At 31.2% G+C, this 15743-nt stretch overlaps 1 long non-coding RNA gene across 1 annotated transcript in view; it reads right to left on the bottom strand.

The window, feature by feature from the left end:
• LOC125610533 overlaps positions 1 to 15743 on the bottom strand; it is a 103757-nt gene that overhangs the window by 46414 nt on the left and 41600 nt on the right. Inside the window, exon 2 of the long non-coding RNA XR_007340518.1 lies at positions 11500 to 11554. This is a non-coding gene — a long non-coding RNA (uncharacterized LOC125610533). The remainder of the gene's footprint in view (positions 1 to 11499; positions 11555 to 15743) is intronic.

Genomic DNA, 15743 nt, shown 5'->3' with positions numbered 1-15743 from the left:
GAAAAGTTACTTATATGTACTCTGATACACTTTCTTTAAAATATGTCCCACCACCTTATACTTAAAAATGTATTTCTTCTATTTTGATGGGGAATCATTTTGATTTCTTATGCTTTTCTATATGTATTGAAGCAATATTTTAATATGATGTTCCTGAAGAGTGTTACCCACAATCTAAGTTCCACTTTTGAGCTCAGGACAAATGCCAGACACTGATGGTGCAGATTCAAAATAACACTGTATTTGGTTTCCATCAACATTCAGGGTTTCTAACAAGTCTGGTCCAGCTAGACCACATTTCTCTTCATTTGAACAATTCACAAAGATCCCTTGAACTTGATTCACTACCCTGAGGATGAAACGGTCTCAGGTGGATTAACAGGAAATTTCTGATGAATGAAATAATATCTACATGGGCCATTCTGTACCACATAGCTAAAGATAAATTTTATGAGCAGAGAAATGGAACTCAAATGTAAGATAAAATAAGCAAAGAATAATTTGAATATTTCAAGGACTTAATACTTAATCTCTGATGAATAACTTAAGATATTATATCTGAAACAAATGAACTGTTACAAATATTTCCAACTTGATCACTTTTGTACTTTATTGTTTTAAAGCTATTTTATAGAAAGAGGCTGGTTCTGTGTTTTTAATCTCATTGTGTGTAGAACTCATAATGTATTAGTATCATTCTGAGTTTTTAGAATATTTCTAAGAATATCTGCCACTATTAGTGTTGTTGCTCATTAGATGTAGAAAAATAGGTTTGCAGATTGAGAAGAGAAAGTTCCTAAAGGGTGTTTTTTTTAATAGATATTTTTATACAAACTAAATGTTCCCAAGCAGAAAGCAGGAAGTATAACACATGAATGTTGAGTTGAGAGAGATACTCAATCATGACTAACTCTATAAGGGAGAAAAAGAAGAGGAGGCAAACTAACGGAATGCATGTTTAAACATGTACTTTTCTATATTTTTTTTCTTGGGAAAAAAGATAGTACCCTTAATTTCAAAGAATGGATTTCCTCAAAAGAGTAGACATGAAACAACCATATGACCCAGATATACCACTCCTCAGTATTATCCTAAAGAATTAAAAAAAAAATTAAAAGAATTAAAAATGTCATACTATAATGACATTTGCTATAAACTCATATTTATAGCAGCACGATTCACAACAGCCAACCTATAAAACCAGTCTAGGTGTTCGTCAATGGATAAATGGATAAGAAAAATGTGACTATATATATAATGGAGTTTTTACTTGGTCATAAAGAAAAAAATGAAATTATGTCATTTGCAGGAAAATGGATGGAACACAAGAATATTATGTTAAGTGAAATAAGCAAAACTCAGAAAGTAAAGGATATTATTTTCTCTCATATGGGAAAGTTGGAGAGTAAAAAGAAAAATAAAGTTGGGAGAAAAAAATTGAAGGGAGATCAGTAGAGTGGAGGAAAGGGAATAATGAAAGGAAAGGGGAAATACTAGGGAATTATATTGGCCAGATTATATTGTTGTATTGTTTATATGTATGAATATATAGTAATAAATTTCATGATTATGTACAATTATATACACAATAAAAATATTACAGAAAAATATGTAATATGTGGAAAACCACATTGTATTTATTTAACTGTTTTATTTATTTATTAATTCATTCATTATTTTGCTGTGCTAGGCAAAAGTGCTAGCACTTTTAAAAGTGTTAAGCACCCCTGGATTTAATCCCCAAAGTGCTACCACTAAGCAACATCCCCAGCCCAAGAAACAATTTAAATATTTATATTAGTTCAGTTTAAGATGTATCCATGGCATTCCACATGCAGATAAGTAGTAAATCCATTATTATTTTTCCATTGTGCTCTTTGGATGCCAAAGATTACTTGTGGATTGATGTGAAACCTCAGGAAAAGCAAGAAGAGCAAGTCTTTGGGTTTTGAGGCTTTAGACCCTCCACCATGTGATTCAGCCAGATAAGCTTCAGCATTGCTAAAAATTTTATTCATTTTTAACATAAAAATTTAAAAACTGTCCAAGGAAACATGCATTTGACTGGAAAAATTGAGGATAAAAAAATTTAAGTCATTTGATGAAATTCACAGGTTACAAGTGGGCAGGCATAAGCTTGGGTGTTTCTCACAAACACTGGTTTTTTATTGGTACCTTACATTGTTTTTTTCCTTTGGTTTGCACTTATATAATCTTTGAGTTCAATGGTATGATTTTTATCCTTACTCATACTTCAAAATTATCATCTGAGATCTAGATTTATCTGTAGGATATAGATTATAGAAACAATTTTTTCTAGACTTGCTTAATATTACCCCACTTGACTCCATTCTCAATTCATTTCCTGAAAGAAATAATATTTCTGAAAGGAAAATCTGATTATATGAGTCAAGGGCTCAAAGCCTCTTGTGGCTCTAAATTGTATCCAAACACCTAACAAACACACAATTCTAAAAACTCCCTTTATTTACTTTCATGAGACAAAATTACAAACATATAATTTACAAAATCTCCCATATGTGCATTCACATATAGATTACTATATTCATTAAACATTTGCATGCTTACTGTTTCCCAAGTGTTTCTCAATGGTAAATAAACCCATACTTGGTTTAATATATGTTGGAGAAGATATTTTAAATAAATATACTATCTAAGTTTGGATATTATGTGGCTATAACATGTGATAAGGAAAACAGGAAGGTGGTATGAAAGACATTAATAACAGTCTAATTAGCCTGGATTTTCAGGAGATGTTTCTTCTTGGCACTATTATTTTATTTTGAGATACATGGGGCAATTGGTGTTAGCCAAATCTTCTGGCAGGGAAGCGGCGATTGAGAAAGTCCTGGAACAGAAAAGAGGCTGATGTTTTAGGGAAGAAAGAAAAGGCTAATCTGGCTGTGCCTCAGTGAAAAGGGGAGAGTAGGAAGACAGCGAATGGGCGACGTGGGGAGATTTCTCATTACAGGTATCCAAACCAGTGCTCTCCACAAGGACATTCTGCTTTCACACATGTCATTTTAATTAATTTCCCATAACCAGCTTCTTTTAGATATTGTTCTATTTGGAAAGTGTATTGGTCACAACACACCGAATGCTATAATAAACATCTCTGAAATTTCAGTGCTTAGCACAATAAAGTGTATTTATTTTTTACAAAAATCCAATGCATATGTTCCTGACTGGGCAATTCTGAGTATCCCTCTGCTTTCTGGTAACTTGATTCATTCCTAATTTTTGCTTCAAACACACCCTAGAGATTCAGTCATTCTATTTAATATTTGGAGAGAGAGGGAGAGAGAGTTAAGCAGTACATAGGGGGATGTGTACAGGTCTGATTTGGAAGTGATTCAAATCAACATAGTATCAGTCCATTTTCAAAAGGCCAAAATAGTGCCCATGGCCACTCCCAACTACAAGGCAGTCTATGACAGAGAAAGTGAAATATTTAAACAACTTATTTGCCTTGTTTCTCTCTTTTCCATCAAATACCCATCTCAGTCTTTCTCCCATATGAAGAATGCAATCAGCCCCTTTCTAACACAAACCACCTCAATTCCCAAGTATTCTTTATCTGATTCAAAGTTCTGAGGCTCTGAGAGATGCATTGTCCTTGCCTTAAAGTCTAAACATATCCCCTCATGGTTCTTCAACCCATAAACCAAAAAACCTAGTTGTATTCAAACCAACTTTAAACAGGCACAAGATGGCTGACTGCTGAGAGATTAAAAAGAAGGAAAAACATGTGGAGTCATTGGACTATATAACAAAGGTCAAATCCAGCCAGACAGACTGGAATCAAGGAAGAGGGAAGGAAGGAGGGATGAATGGAGTATTTTAGAACACTAATTACAGCACTAGAGATTGACTATCTTTTTTTTTTTTTCTCACCAGAGGTTAAACCCAGGGGCTTGCCGCAGCCCGGCTGGCTGGGCAAAATAACCGGGGGGTGACGAATAACTTGTGTACTTGATACAGCAGGACTGGAAGCCGTTTATTGCAGGACAGGAGCAGTATTTATACATTCCACACAGCTTATCTAATTAGCATAAACTAGATACATCAGTCAACCAATAAGGAATCTCCACACTTAATGGCTCGCTTTTGTTACTTCTCAAACCACTCCCTCTGGCATTTTGCCAGGTACCATCCAGACTTGTTTACAACTCTAACATTCCCCTGGCAAAATGCCAGGTGTTATTTTGACTTGTTTACAGACTCTAACAGGGGCTCTTAACCACTGAGCCACATCTCCAAACTTCTGTATTTTTTATTTTGAGACAAGGTACCTCTAAGTTGCTTAGGGCCTCACTAAATTGCACAGGCTGGCTTTGAACTTGCAATCTTCTGCCTCAGCCTCTTAAGAGATGGGATTACAGCCATGAGCTACAATGCCCAGCAAGACTGACTATCTTAAAAATGATCCTGATAATAATTGTTCATTTGGCACTACACTTAGAACCGTACTTTATTATTATTTTTGATTCTCATACCAACCATGTGAATTAGGCCTTGTCATTATTCTCATTTTATTAGTAAATAAACTTAGATTCAGATAAGTTACACAATTTGTGTTAGTTTACATAGATTTTAATTTGTTGGGGTATCACTTGAAAATTGTCTGAATCAAAAATTAAAAGTCATAAGCATTTATTATATACTACTTTGGATATGCTAATTTATGTAGCTAAAGGGCTATTTGATTTATTACTTAATTTTTATTACAGATTAAATATCAGCAGAAAATTCATTAAAAATTCAGAATACTCTAATACATAGATTTATATTTTAAGGGTTTTGAAAGTATCTACAGATGAAACTATGACTATTTAAGCACAAAATCATTTAACTTTGAACCTAATAATTCATGAAATCTCAATGCATTTGAACAATAATTTCAATTCTCAAATATTTAATAACTCAGATGCCTTAGGCATCAGTTTCCATTATTATAAAATCATTATGAAAATAGAGGAACTAGGCAATAACTAATTTTAAGATTTATTTTCATTAGAATTTCTTTTACTGACTAGGTTCTCTTCAAACTTATCTAATTCCAACAAAAGAATTGTTCTTCCATAATTTCCCAATAGAAATATAAATAGCATTTCTGGATAAATTTCAATACAAGGAGATATTTTTTTCCCATGAAAAATTATTTTCCACTCTTAAAATGATAATTCAAGCAACACTGGAACAGTTCAATGTACTACTTAACTGTTGAGTAGAGAACCACTTTCACTAAAGGTGAAAATAGTCTGATTGAACAAGTCTCATTGAACAAGTATCTTTCAAAAAGAACATTTATGTAGGCAAGACGTTTTTGATAGTAGTTGCATTGTTTTAGAAAATGAAATTTAAAAGTCTTCTTTAAATTTGTCATACTCAGAAATTATTCTGTTCACTGTTCTATTACATTTTTACTCAATAGAATGAATTCTTTTTTGAAAAGGAAGGACTTTTTTTCCTATTGAATTTCTAGTGATATCCAAAAAATAATTATAGTTCTGCTATCACACATATTAATTTTTATTGTTTTCAAAAGAATGCAAACAGTTCCAATATTTCTTGTTGATATATACTTTCTCTGTAATACATGAATGCAATTGGCTAGAAGCTTTTCCTTGGACTTTAAATTTATAATTTTAAAATGGCAAATATTGCAATTAAGAGCCAGGAAGAAATCCCTCATCAAATTAGAATCAGCCAGCAAATTTGGACCTTAGCTAATTAGCTGTGCTCTCAAGAATTTTGCTGAGAAATGAACTCAATTTAAAATTAAATTAATTAAATTAAATATATTCTGAAAACTAATAGCTCAAAACCCATTAATTTCAGTTTAGCTGGTTCAATCCAGCCAAGTTGTTTTCTGACCTGATACACCTCTCACTCTAAGCGGTTATTCAATTAACACCAGAGAGTACAAGGATTACATATGAAAAACTGTAAGATACACTTAACTTGGCTTAATAAAATTATAGTAGTGTTATTGTAACTCAAGCATAAATAAAAGTGAAAAAAGAAAGTAGCCATTTTGTTTCTTAAATGGGGTCACTAAATTGACTTAGCAAAAAAATATTCTCTACTTTCTCAAACTGAGAATTATTTCCCTTGCAAGAATCATCGAAGTCATCCCAATAGCAACTTTACTATGTTCTATACAGTAAAGAACGTTTTTCAGGTATACTTTTCCATTTAGTGACAAACTTCCTCTCTGCACACACGATTTCTTATCTGGCACTCCTTCATCTTATATGTTTTAGTCTTGCCACTGTCCAATAAAAAATTGGGTTAGATTCAAGATGAAAATGCTTATTTTAATCAATTATTTTCAGAATTTTTTTTTGTAGTCATGATGAAGATTTTAAGTTCGAACAAAAAGTATTTTACAATGTAGTGATAAAGTTTTTCACAATACATTCTATTCTTACAGTCTTCTAAGAGTAAATTCTGAGTGTTATTATGCACATACACACACAAAAAAAATGAGTGAGATATAGATTTGAAAATGAGCTCAATTTAGTCATTCTATTATGAAAACATTACAAAATGTCATACTGCACACAATAAATATATGTGATTTTTGTGATTAAAAATCAGATTCAGAAAAGCAGAATGTATTCATTAAAGGACAAAACTAAATATTTTTAACATGAAACTGAAGGAGAAAAAGATAATTCTCACCAAATTAGTAGAAACTTTAAGCAATTATGTATATGTAGCTTGCATAAACAAAGGTCTTCAAGTGAGAATACATTATTATTATTTTATTTACACTATAAATATTGCTTAGTTAAATAATACCAACCACAGTTTTCCCATCTCAGCTCCTGTTTATGCCTTTTCTCCTGTGTACTTCATAATTATAGACCTTGATGTTTTTTCATAAATTGATTTAGTTACTAAATTATAAGATTCCTTTTATGTGGCATCAGTACCAAAATTTAGAGAAGTATTGTTAGTTAAAGAAAAATTGATGCTATTATTTTATTTCCAGCAATATAGAAAGAGAATGGCATAGTGTGGAATGGAATGGAATGGAATGGAATGGAATGGGATGGGATGGGATGGGTAATTCTCAAAGAACAAAGAGAAGTATAGTTATTCACATTTTTTTCAGATCTTTAATTGGCTAAGTGTAGATGTGGATAACACATGTATATGCAAAACTGAAAATCCTCAATAATTTAGTATAGACATCTACTAAGCAAACTAATTGAAATTTAGTTTATTGATGTTCCATTTTATCTAATATTTTTAACTAATTTTTTCTTTTTTTGTTACTCTATGTAATGTAGTAATTCAATAATATGCTATATGTTTTACAAAATTAAATAAATATATTGGAGGCATGATCAAAAAAGTTTATACTGATGGCCAAGGCAAACAAAATGATTTTGACAGCACTTCTCAGATATGTGCTGAATATTTATTAAGTACTAGTAATACTATTGAGACTAGGAAAACATATTCTCATTCTCTACAATTTAAAGACCCAACAACTGTGTACAGATCAATATGACTATATTATCATAGTCAATAATATGAAACATTACAAGTGTCAACTATAACTTTTTTCTTATTTAATTTTGGTGCTGTATCTAATATTATTCATTCAGTCACTTAAAGTTTCTTATGCAAAAAAAAAATTCAAATTTCATTTTCATGACTAAATGAGAAATTGGGAAAGAGTAATACTTGTTATGATATTAAGTGTTTAAAAGTCGTTAGGGAAGCAATTAAAATTATGCAAAAGATCATTAACATTATATTAATACTTGCAATAATGCTCCATAAACATATTATGTAAAACTTTAACATACTAGACTTTAAAAATGAAATATGTGGTATAGGCATGATGAAATCCTAGCAACTTGGAAGAGTGAAGCAGGAGGATCACAATTTCAAGGCCAGCGTCAGCAATTTAGTGAGACCCTCAGCAAATTAGCAAGACACTTTCTCAAAATAAAAAATAAAAAGGGGGGTTGGAGGGGCTGGGATCGTGGCTCAGTGGTGGAGCACTTGCCTAGCATGGGTAAGGCACTGAGTCTGATTCTCAGCACCACATAAAAATAAATAAATAAAAATAAAGGCATTGTGTCCACCTACAACTAAAAAAATAAAATAAAATAAAAAGGACTGAATATGGAACTCAGTGGTAAAGTGCCTCTGGGCTCAATCCCTAGTAACATACACATACATCCACACACACACCCCCCCACACACAGAATTACATGGAAAATATTACAATATTAATTTTAAGGTATAGTAAATTCTTTGCCATCTTGAATTTTAAGCCAGGCTATGAGATCATAATATTTTCCTAATATATTTTTCTACATAATTGTTCTTCGTTCTTTGAAATAGATGGTGAGGCTGAAGTTTTTGTGTATATTGAATTTCTGGCTCTTCTTAATAGGGAAAAAACCACAAATTTTCAGCATTTGATTCATCACAATTTTTCCCCATATAAAGTTTCTATTTTTGTTTAGAAAAGAATGTAAAGCTTACCTTTGCAATACATTTACTACAGATATGGTTTTTACCTTTATCAGACTAAATTCCTTTAATATCAGCAGAAAACTAACACATAGAAGAAGAACATTAAGTGCATCATAACTCATTCTCTATTGCCAATTTCCTACCAAACACAGAAAACAAAGAAAATGAAATTATGTAAGCCAAACGTAAGAACCCATAATTTAGTGCCTACCACCAGAGGATGAGTTTATGTAGCTGAAAAATTAAGCCTAATTTTAATTCTCATAGTCTATACAGAAGCCCTTTCTGTGAAAATTACAAAACTCTGAAACAAGACCCTCTATGTGAAACAGTAAGATGAATAAGTCAACTTCCTAATGATATCACATGCTACTGACACAGTTATCCTAAGCGTCTTCAAGTTTCCATTTTAAAAACTGAAGAAAAATGTCTTCAAATGTTTGGTTTTATTATACAATTGAATAAAGAATCTCTGAATAACTTATACCCATTTTAAATCTTCTTTACCTTTCTTTCAATGGTCGTAACAGATTAAAAAAAAAAAAAGATCATCAGCACTTTGTCCCCTAAAACATAAATGAATATAACATAATTGTTCAAATGATTACAATAAAATATATCATGTTTTACCAAACAGGGCATTAGCAAACTTAATGTTATATGGCCCTACTATAAATTAGGCATTTTGAAAACAAAGATATTTATCACTTCAGGAAAAAAATAAAAAGAATGATTTTTGTTTTCTCAAGCTTATGTGTGCTGTGTTATGATCAAAGCCTATCAATATAATGTGGTTTAATCATCTACTAAGAGCATGACTTAGATATGAGTCTGAAGTCTATGATGTTTAAACTGGGGTAAATACCGAGATAAATTGATAGACACTAACTTCCTGTATTCTATGATGCACTATTCCTTTAAAATTTTAAGGAAAAAATTAACAAAAATGTGCTGTGATAGCAAGTACATTTTTAACGGAAAGCCTCACAAATGTTAAAATGCTTGAAAAATGGTCAGTATTAAAATGTGGACCTGTGGTAAGTTTCTATAATTACTCAGGTTTCTGCATTTTAGGTCTTTATATAAAATGTTGTAGATTTGCATAGGTAAGTAAACTATTCTTCTTTTCTAGTGTGTACATATGATTTGCTATTAATCTGTTCAAATTGAACCAGACATTTAGGCTCTGATTCTGGGCTGCTATTGCCTGAGTGAGTGACCTTGGAGGGTAGGTCACTTTCCTCCTCTGAACTAAGGTCTCTAGTCTGCACTGAATCAGCTGTAAACTCCTAGCTTTATCATCAGATTGGGAGGAGAATGGAGGTGACAAGATGTGTAGTTAAATTTGCATCTGGGAGGATTGAATTGATCTAATTTTCAGAGGGAGTCATTCAGCAGGCAAAGCACTACACATGGCAATAAACAAGCTCAAGGTCAAGGTAAACAATAGGAGATAAGGGCTTATGGTTGGGGTCACTGGGCTAAGGAACTGGAGCACAGAGCAGGCATACAGAATAAAAGAGAGGAAAAGGAAGGGAGGTGTATACTCAACATGGGTAGACACTGAGCCAGGGTGAGAGATGGGTTATTAGTAGTAGGAGCCAAGCCCCAGCTTGTTAACTACTGCTGGGAAGAGAACAGGAAGTGTGATGTTGAGGCAATGATCCAGGTTGGGCCTGCATTCTCTCCATGGTTACTAATGAAAATAAAATTGCCAGAAGCCCAATGACACAATTTTCTAAAGTACCTCCAGAATATATAAAATATTAGATATGTAATTTGTGATGAGAGTCCAAATAAACAAAGCAAAGAATTCAACATGTTTTCATTTTGTGTAAAGAGAGCACAACACAGTTTTGTGTGCAAGCTTTGATTTTATCCTGCCAGGATATAATCCTAACTCCAAAATTTACAATCTCCTGTGAACTAAGGAACTAAGGTGAGTTAATTAAAACTCAGATTTCTCATCTGTGACGGGGATTAAACCTACCCAATAATGACGCTATGCAGAGTAAATAAGATAACGTAGTTCAATTATTTAACACAATGATTAGCATATATTAAATGCTTTAGAAGTACTTTATTATTCCCCAAAATAATTATTTCAATTCAAAATACTAATTTATTTAAAATAGAGTTCAAGGCATTGAAATAGGTAAAGAGGAAATCAAAGATGAACAAGCCTCAGCCCAACAGGAATTTTTAACTAAAGTCTTGATAGTATTATGTAGTCTCTGTGGAACAGAAGACTAGGAGAAAATTCAAGCATTCCAAAAGTCACAGGGAAAATGCTTATAAACCTCCAATTTTATTAGCAGCATTAACTATCAAGTAATTTCTGGAGCTAGTAATAACTTTCTTTTATAAGCAACTTTATTTTCTGATCAAAATGAAGTAATTGTTGAATCTCACAACTAGTAATTACAGTCTAACTTGATTTCTGCCAACTTCTTAGTAAGAATAATTAGAAAACAAATAATTTTTTAAAAAGATATGTTTGAGGATATTAGAAATCAACTGAGCCAATATGTATTTAAGAACAAACATTCAAGAGAGAAGAATACCACAGAGTAGTGAGCTCCACATTTGAAAAGATGCAAAAAGAAAGAGAAATAAAACCATATAAAGAATGAAGAGAAAAATCAATGCATTGGAACTGAATCAAAACTGACACAATTATTAAACTTAACAGGCAAGCACAAGTAAAGTAATTATGACTTATTCCAAATGATCTAAAAGCATGGTAGAAAAATAAGCACTGTATTAAAAAAAATAGGTTGTAAATCAAATCAACAAATTTATGTCTGAAATGAAAAATACAGAGAGGGGCAACATAATGGCAGATCAGGTGTTACAGAAAGAAATTACAATGAAGTTGAACATATAGCAATAAAAAACATCTAAAATAAAAAAATAAAATAATGATAAATAGATGGGTGGCATATAAATAGGTAATTGAAACGAACAAATTACCTTTAGTGAGTTGGTGGACACAATATGTCAGCAACTGTGAGTGTAATTAGTGTTCCTGAAAGAAAGAAAGGGGGAGATCATAAAAAATATTTAAAAACATATTTTTGAAAATCTCTTAAATTGGATGAAATATATAAGCCCACATATCAGAAATAGCTGGGTACAAAGATCAGAAATGTCACAAATAAAAATCAAAGACAAATTTCAAAATCAAAGACAGATTTTATATGTCGAAAATAAAGCAAGCAAATAGATGGTGAAGCAACATCCTTAAAGTACTGAAACAACAATGCCTGTCAACATAACATTTTCTAACCAGTGAAAATGTCTTTTAAAGGAGAAGGAAAAAGGAATCTTTTATTGGAAAAAAAAATTTCAGAAAGAATTTATCACTAGGAAAAGTGCTACAAGGACACAAGCAAATGACAGCAAATAGAAATGTTGACCTATAGGAGGAATGAAAAGTCCTTGAGGGCAATTGCGGAAGTAAAAACTATATTAATACAAAGGTATATTTTTAGAATAAATAACATTAGCAGAAATAAAGAATGACAGTTCAAAATGTTAAAAAGTCAGTTCATCAAAGGTCAAAGGTCACATCTATACAGATTCCACAGGTGTTGAAAAGATAAGAAAATAGCATAAAAAAAAACTTTGTTAATAAATTCAAAAACTCAGAAGAAATAGGAAATTTTGCTTGAGGACACAAACTATCAATCTTGTCTTCAAGAAGAAATAGATGATGTATATAATCCAATATCTACCAATATCTATTAAATTATTAAAATCTTCATCAAACAAACAAAACCACAGAAGAAGAAAAAGGAGAAGGAGGAGAAAAAGGAGGAGGAAGAGGAGGGGAAGAAGGAGGGGGAGGGGTGGGAGAACGGGAAGCTAGAAGAACTTCTTTAATCTGATTAGGTTATCTAAAGAACAAAGCACAGCTAACTTTATATTCTATAGAGAAAGACTAAATGCTTTACTCCAGAAAAGGAACAATGTAGGAAGGTGTCCTTCCATCATTTCACCAGCACAGTACTGTGAAAAATAGTAAGGGTGGGGAGGGTGTTTAGGTTAGAAGGGGAGAAGGGAAACAAAGCTTATCAAACTAAAATAACACAAAGCAAATTGGTGGTTGCCTGAGCAAAGTGGGTGATATGAGAATAATCATGTAAAGATTACAAAATATCACAGGGTAAGTCTTGAGAGGCATAATAGTTTCAACATTTATCAACTTGCACAATTGAAGTATGTACAGCTTATTGTTTCAATTTTAAATAACAAAAACAAAAACATTGAGCCAATATGAAAAAAGAGAAAAAATAAATGAACGAAGATAGGAGATTTAAGAAACTATGACAATATATTTTTGAGTATTACATAAACAAGAAGAGAGGAGCTATCACTGTAAAGTTCATAAGTCTATATTTGACCCCATCAGTTTTTAAAAGTTTAGAAAGCTTTTTTTGTTTTTTATAAAAATGAGTCAAATGAATGCCTCCGAGTCAAATTCCATGCAAAGTTATTTAAGATGAAAGAAAATAAGGCCAAAATGACATCCCTACTGGTAACAAAAGCACACCTGAGGAACATTTCTTCAAAATAAGTATTAAACTATACACTGTTTTTTCGCTATATAGCTAAAAAGCATTTAAGGTGGCTACAAGAATGAAATGATAATATAAATCAAAATTAGAAAAATAGCAGAAATAAAATAATAGACTTAAAATCATAAATTAGAGGAAAATTTCCAGCAATATTGACTAAACTAGACAGAAACCAAGAATAAATAAAATAGTTGATAGCTCTTTAATATCAATAGAAAATAACAAAATGGGTAAAAATTAAAAATTCATAAGAAATGGAGAAAAAATATAAACTATTTTAGGGAAACTAGTAAATATTGAGGATGAACAAATAAGATCCAATAACAGATAATTGGGTAATTGGATTTCCTAAACAAAAAAATCAGAGCAAGGGTTTAAAATCAATAATAAAATCACCATTCATGAAAACTATTCAAAAAATTAAGAGAAACACATAGTGAATGACATGTATTCCCAAGGTAAATTAATCCAAAGAGCCTAATGAAATATCTAGTAAAATAATTATGTTACAGAGATAAACAAATCTTATTTTGTAGTATATAAAATATCAAGTATTTATTTATTTATTTGTCTATTTATTTGTTATTTGAACATCATACTTATACATAGTATTTGGGTTCATCTCAACAAAATCATATATGAATGGAATTCAATTTCAGTTCATTCTTCCTTCTTTTCCAATCCCTCATCCCACTCCCTGTTCTCCTTCCTCTGCTCTACTGTTCTTCCTTTTGCTTACCTATTTATATTGATTTATTTTTTATTGCGATATATTTACATATGCATATAACATGACTTTTAAATGATTCATTCTGCAAGTGCTTTTATAAGAGAAAAATAGATTATCTTCATTCCTTTGGACAGTAACACTTTGTGTCAGAAAGAAAGTTAAATAACATATTTAGGACACAAAAAGAAACAAAATGTAAACTAAAGATTTTATTCTGAGTTAAGCATTCATTCAGATATAAATGTGACAGACTTAGCAACAAAAAAGAATTTCGGAAAAAATATTGGTATAACCATTTTATGAAGTGTTATCTACTAAAAATAAGCTTCAGACAATTGAAATTACTAAAGCAACATTAAATAATGGCATGAACAATAAATATGTGATTATTAGTATAATTAAGGCTAAATCAAGTATAAAGGTGAAACTATTGTTCAGAATAGTTATATGCTCCGACAACAAGTAAAATATCTATAAAATGAAAGAGGAAAAGTAGACAACAAATTTAAAGGACATATTAAGGAATTTAGAATAGAATTGTTCTTAAACTATTGTATGTAAAACAGAAAAATAATAGGATATTTCAATTACCTTGTTAACTCCACCTGTAAAACCAAGATTCACAGTATGGAAAAAAATTGTGATATAATATTGAAGATAGTATATAAAATTTTCATCCTGAGTTGGAATTGTAAGCATCTGCATGAACTTATAATTCAATATGTATGCATGTGTACATATACATATAAACACGTATATTTGTGTGATGCAAATAGTGTGAACACGATTATATGCATATATAATAATATGTATATAAAAATGTACACAATTATGTACATGAATAGTTGATACATTCCCTGAAAGATTCAGAAATGGTGGGCAGCTGAATGCATTAATCATCCACAGTACCTAGAATGTGTTTTTAAATATAATTTTCTACACAAACAGAGCAAGCAAATTTCCTTTGAGAAGTTGGTAATTCTAGGTCTGAGATTGGAAATATCAATATGAGAGTACAATATCTTGATATATCAAAGAGCAAAAAAACAATTAATACTAAAACCATTTTAGAATAACAAGCATTTTCAGAAAGATGTCAAAGAATTTTAAAAATAATAATAATTGCTTCTGTTAAACCCTATCAAGTTAAATCCCCAAATTCACAATATAATGACCCCAAAGACTGGGGGATAGGATCATCTAATGTTTGGTTGGTCCACATGCTGTCAATTCTCACCCAATTCAGTTTTAACTTCATTGCAAATTCAATAAAATCCCCAGCAGATTTTTAAATATATATTATCAAACTCATTCTAAAATCTACATGGAACTTCAACGAATCTAGAATTTAGAAAGTGAAAATTAATCATAAAAAGAACAAAACTGTAATATTTACAGTATCAGGTATAAATTTCAGAATACATATACCTGATTTTATGTGTAGCTGTCTCCACAATTCAGAAGTGGAAATGATGGATTTTTCCATAAACAGTGGTGGGTCAATTGAAATTTATGGTGATACAAAATGGACCATGATCCTACCGCATACCAAATGCACAAATTTTAGATGGATCATATCATAAAAATAGATGTAATGCTTACAACAATATGAGTTTCTTAAACTTTGATATTTCTTTGAGTATCCTATTTATCTAACTGCAATGAGCGATGGAAGGGAAAAACTATGGCTACATGTAGAACACAGATGATCTCATAGATGTAATATCTAGGAAAAAAAATCTAGACCCCAAAGACAAATGGATATAAACAAAGTTCAAGAACATAAGCCCTTACTGACAAAATTCAGAATTACATTCCTAGGATGGAAATAGTGGCTTTCTGAAATATTGGATTATTCTACATGTTATTCTGGATGGTAGTTTTGAAGGTGTATACACAGGTTGAAT

The sequence above is a fragment of the Marmota marmota genome, unplaced genomic scaffold (assembly GCF_001458135.2).
Source record: "Marmota marmota marmota unplaced genomic scaffold, marMar, whole genome shotgun sequence".
Classification (NCBI taxonomy): Eukaryota; Metazoa; Chordata; class Mammalia; order Rodentia; family Sciuridae; genus Marmota; species Marmota marmota.
This window is presented reverse-complemented; position numbering and strand designations above follow the sequence as displayed.